Source organism: Oryctolagus cuniculus, chromosome X (assembly GCF_051225735.1).
Source record: "Oryctolagus cuniculus isolate XC-2025 breed Fujian yellow rabbit chromosome X, ASM5122573v1, whole genome shotgun sequence".
Taxonomy (NCBI): domain Eukaryota; kingdom Metazoa; phylum Chordata; class Mammalia; order Lagomorpha; family Leporidae; genus Oryctolagus; species Oryctolagus cuniculus.
The window spans coordinates 108,726,972-108,732,683 of NC_142888.1; the positions used below are offsets into that span (position 1 = coordinate 108,726,972).

At 41.2% G+C, this 5,712-nt stretch overlaps 1 pseudogene; it reads left to right on the top strand.

Annotated features, from left to right (window-relative positions):
* The first annotated feature begins 3,725 nt into the window (after window positions 1–3,725).
* On the top strand, window positions 3,726–4,716 carry LOC100350201 (olfactory receptor 1468-like; annotated as a pseudogene).
* Window positions 4,717–5,712: the final 996 nt, after the last annotated feature.

A 5,712-nucleotide genomic window follows, 5' to 3' on the forward strand; every position in this document is an offset into this window, starting at 1 on the left:
ACAGAATCCAGTAGATAAGGATTTGTTAAAGATATAGGTAAGCAAGCAGTTAACTGATGGCATAGTTTCCTGGGAAGAGAGAGGGGGATAGACTCCAGGGTTTAGGTAAAAGGATTGCCCTTTAATGGAAAGAAGGATATGCCTCTAAGACAACATGAGGGGAGAAAAGAGTAATTGAAATGTGTATAGTCACCAGGTTTGGAGATAGTGTCTTTTCTAGATGTAGTTCTAGAGGATTGGAGGCAAAGTTGAATAGGTGGTGAGGACATTTGCTGGGATTAGAGGGAAAGAGAATAATATGTAGAAAATTTGAGAAGATAACTTTTGGCCAAATTCTCTGCATGCCATTGCTTTTCCATTCCCCTAGAGGTTTCTCATGACTTTTAAGAGATGGTGAAATACGGTGGGTAAGAACACGGGCTCTGAAGCAGAGTAATGTGGTATGAACCTTGTCCCCACCATTACCTGGTTGTATAACTTGGGATAAATCACTCAATTTTTCTGTCCCCAGTTTCTTCATCTGTGAAAAAATGGTTGCAATTTTACCTATCTCATTATTTTACTTGATGACTAGTTAAATGAGTTAACACACATGGAGGGCTTAGAATAATACCTGACAAATCGCAAGCACTAAATATCACCTGAGTCAATTTACTATTGGATTATGTGGAGATGCAATGACAACTGCTTGATATGAAAGAGGGTGAACTTTTCCCCAAAAGTTGATGTTCTAGTTTTCTAATTAGAGTGAGTATACAACAGGGACATATGGCTTGTTTCTATTCTCAGTGGTATATCCATATTATTTATGTTCCAGGAAATCAATGAATACAAATATATCCCAGTAGAGAGGCTGTGGTCCATAGAGGATGGGATGAGAGTGGTTTCTAACAAGGAGGCTTGAGGCTGTGTTCTGAGCCTTAGGGTAATCCCTGAAACCAGAAGCACAGGCAAAACAACCAGAGATTTCTATTCCAGTCCTGTTTCCTGTCTTCTTCTATATTAGGAAGATAAAAGGTTCAGATGTTGGCGGGAAAAATCAACTACTTTTTTAGTGAAGTGAAACTGTTGCTTTCTGGAATAGCTTTGGAAATAGTCACATAACACATAACATCTGGGTAAGTTCCATGAGAGGGTCAGCCTCAACTTGCAAATGAACATTTGATCCCCACATTCTCTGGAAAGGTGCTGCACTAACATAGTGACTTGAATATGAAAGGCAAAAGCCTGAAGATAGCTATACATCTGGTTGTAAAAGATGATGACTTGTTGGAGAGAGATGAAAAGAGGTAAATGAAGCTAGCTGGTATGATGCCTTGAGGGTCGAATCAGGAATGTGGGCTGTCCAACTTTGCTAATACAATTTGCATTAATAAAAAGCCTGGATTACATGAACATAACAATATGCCAGATTTTTTTTGTTTGTTTTCAGCACATTCTGTACATATGAAATGGCTCAGGGTTGCCTAGCAGAGGTCCCACCAGACCCGGTCCTGCCTGATTTATAATTAGCACATTTATTTGTTGATATGCAAATTAGTCCAGTAAATACTGTGTTATTAAATGAATGCAACATTCTTCCCACAATCTTTTTTTTTCCTTTGGACATGCAGAGTGGACAGTGAGAGAGAGGCAGGGAGAAAGGTCGTCCTTTACCGTTGCTTCACCCTCCAATGGCCGCTGCGGCTGGCGCACCGTGCTCCAACTATTCATTAATGCTACCAAGCTCTTTCATCATAGAAGGTACGAAGTTAAACAGCAAATCAGCAAAAGTAGGTAAATTTATACACTGAAAGTTTTGTTAGATGGGGAAGATGGTATAAAAACATGGCAGATCTTTGAGTAAGTAGCGAATACATAAAATCAATCTCATAAGAGTACAAATAACAGTTTGTAAAAAGTGCACATTGGGGCCAACACCGTGGCTCAATAGGCTAATCCTCCACCTGCGGCGCCGGCACACCGGGTTCTAGTCGCGGTCAGGGCGCCTGATTCTGTCCCGGTTGCCCCTCTTCCAGGCCAGCTCTATGCTGTGGCCAGGGAGTGCAGTGGAGGATGGCCCAAGTGCTTGGGCCCTGCACCCCATGGGAGACCAGGAGAAGCACCTGGCTCCTGCCTTTGGATCAGCGCGGTGCGCCGGCGGCAGCGCGCTGGCCACAACAGCCATTAGAGGGTGAACCAACGGTAAGAGGAAGACCTTTCTTTCTGTCTCTCTCTCTCTCACTGTCCACTCTGCCTGTCAAAAAAAAAGTGCACATTGGAATAAGCAAAGATAAAGCTTCCTATTTTTAAGCACATTTCCTCTTATTTAGATTTACGTAAGTATGAGACAAACCTTTTGGAGTCAAAATTCAAAGCCTAACTCTATTATTTACTAGCTCTGTGACTAACTGAGCAAGCTCTTACATGCCTAGAATATAGATGATGCTCCACAAATATTAATTGTTGACCCCATCCTTCAAATTATGATATAAGCAATGTAGTAGCAATATAGCACAGTGTTTAGGTAAGAAGGCTCTGAGGGCAGACTGATGGAGCTCGAAATCCTGAATCCATCTTATTCGACCTCTTTAATTTTTTATTTCCTCACTTGTAAACTGAGCCTCTTAGTAGTTCTACTTAACTCACAAGGTTGTGGTGAATATTTGATAAGATAATCCATGTAATGTGCTTCGCACAGTATCTGCAACATAGTAATCCCTCAATGAACGCAGGCTCTTAAAGTATTAGCTTTATCTTTTCTTCCTTTTGGCTCCTACTCAACCATTATTAATGGTCTTGTTCGGGATTCTAAACATGACCTCTATGTTGTTTAATTTAGTGGTCAGTCTTACATGACTTCTCTGAAGTAATGCAGATGAATGCTTTCTCCTTGTTGATATGTGACAAGAGGGATGAATTCAGAAAGATTTGAAGAAGAGAATTATTTAGTGGATAAAATTTTGAATCAGACGCCAGAGTGAGGCTGTAGAGTCTCTGGAGCACTAAAAAATTATCAGCTCCAGAAGTAGGAAACATCCAACCCACTGGCTATATAAGGCCCTCAAAATTGTTTGGTCTGGCCCTGCCGAGGCAACTGCAGGCAGGACTTGAAATTCAATGAATCTGTGGCAGGCTGATTTTTAAGTTGATGATTCTGTATGGCCCTCGGATGATGTTATAAATATCCAAATGACCCTAGGCAGAATAAAGGTTCCCCACCCTTGAACATCACATGTACGTTGGATATTCACCTGTCCAAAGGCAGGAGTTGGTTTAGACCTAATCTGGAGGTTCCCTTTTGCCTTTACAGTTGTGATCTTTTCAAATTAATGAATATTTGTGTAACAATAGCTAAAACCTGACATTTAACGTGGGTCCTTGCAAACCTCGCAGCACCAAATGTAAAGTAGGTACTCTTTGTAGTTTAAAGATGATGAAAAATCTTAGAAAAGCTCAGAAAACATTACCAGATAGATAGAAATCTATAATATTCAGTTTTTCATTCATTCATTCATTCATTCATTCACTCTTGTTTAAATACAACTGATATTTATTGGTCACCTTACTTTGCACCAGACACTTGCATTTAGCAATGATGTACAGTCCTGAACGTAGAAGATAAAACCCATCCCCTCTGTGAAATTTGTTTTTCAGCAGGAGAATAATATGACCAAGACCTGGCTCATTCCATCGCCTGATTCTACTCTATAACATAATGCAGTGCACCAATGGGTTGTTGTGTCATGTTACCATCTTATAGTGAAGTTGAATTCTTCCCTTTTTAGATGCAGTGGAACCATGCACAAAGAAAATCAGAGTACTGTCTCTGAATTCTTCCTCCTGGGACTCATGGTGGGATCTGAAAAGCAGCAGCTCATTTTCATGATATTTCTGTGCATGTATCTGGTCACCATGGTAGGAAATGTACTTATCATTCTGGCTATTATCAGTGATGCTCACCTCCATAGCCCCATGTACTTCTTCCTTGCCAATCTCTCCTTCACTGACATCTGCTTCACAACCACTGCAGTCCCCAAAATGTTAGCAGATATGAGAAGCCAAAGCCCAAGCATCTCCTTTGCAGGATGTCTTGCACAAATGTATTTTTTTATGCTCCTGGTGGACCTAGATAATTTCCTCTTGGCAGCCATGGCCTAAGACCGGTACATTGCCATCTGTCGCCCGCTACATTATGCTGCATTACTGAATCCCAAGCGCTGTGCTCTGTTGGTTGTGACTCCATGGGTTATCTCCAACCTTGTCTCAGTGTTGCATCTCAGTCTGCTGAGCCACTTGACTTTCTGTGATCAGAGGGCAATCCCACACTTCTTCTGTGACCTGGAACCCATTTTAAGACTTGCTTGCTCGGACACCCAAATCAACAACCTGCTAATTCTAATCATTGGTGGAGCGGTTATCTTCATCCCCTTCACCTTCATTCTTGTCTCCTATGCGCTTATTGGCAGCACTGTGCTTGGGGTTCCATCAGCCAAGGGGAAGTGGAAAACATTCTCTACATGTGGCTCCCATCTCTCTGCTGTGTCTCTCTTCTATGGATACATAATTGGGGTCTACTTTCTCCCCTCTTCTACCTACTCAGCACAGAGGGATAACGTGGCTGCTGTCATGTATACAATTGTAACCCCCATGATGAACCCCTTCATCTATAGTCTAAGGAACAAGGACATGAAAGGAGCATTGAGGAGACTACTCAGCAGACAAAGCTTATTCTGAAGTCCATGAGCCCTACAGAAAGAGACACCTGCATGAACTTCTTCCTTAGGACAAGCGTGTAGAGGATCCGGAGCCTCAGGCTACTGTGCTCTCTTAGTTGCCTGCCTGTAAATTCTTGCCCCAAATCCTGGCCCAAGACCCTAGAACATACCCAACTCCCCATGAAAAAAACAAACAAACAAAAAAAAAACACAAAAAAACCACACTTGTTTGTTCCAAAGTCTTCATTCACAACTTACAGGCAGAGTTTTTTGTGAAAGTTCATAGTTGTATAGTCAGTGCTTAATAATTGTTCCTAATTGTTGGTTTATGTCTCTTTTCTCCCTCTATCAACCCTTACATGTTATATCATAGGGAAGGAAGGAAGGAAGGAGGGAAGGAAGGAAGGAAGGAAGGAAGGAAAAAAGGAACTGATGATAGTACCTCAAAATCTTATTCAAGGGTGTTTCAAATATTCCATGGTAAATGGTCTTTTTTTAACTTTTATTTAATAAACACAAATTTGCAAAGTACAGATTTTGGATTACAGTGGCTTTTTCCCCCACATAACTTCCCTCCCACCTGCAACCCTCCCCTCTCCCACTCCCTCTCTCCTTCCATTCACATCAAAATTCATTTTCAATTCTCTTTATATACAGAAGATCAATTTAGTATATACTAAGTAAAGATTTCAACAGTTTGCTCCCACACATTGAAACACAAAGTGTAAAGTACTGTTTGAGAACTAGTTATAGCATTAATTCACATTGTACAACACATTAAGGACAGAAATCCTACATGGGGAGTAAGAGCACAGCAACTCCTGTTGTTGACTTAACAATTGACACCCTTGTTTATGGCGTCAGTAATCACCCTAGGCTCTTGTCATGAGTTACCAAGGCTATGGAAGCATTTTGAGTTCACTGACTCCAATCTTATTTAGACAAGGTCATAGTCAAAATGGAGGTTCACTCCTCCCTTCAGAGAAAGAAGGTACCTCCTTCTTCGATGGCAAGT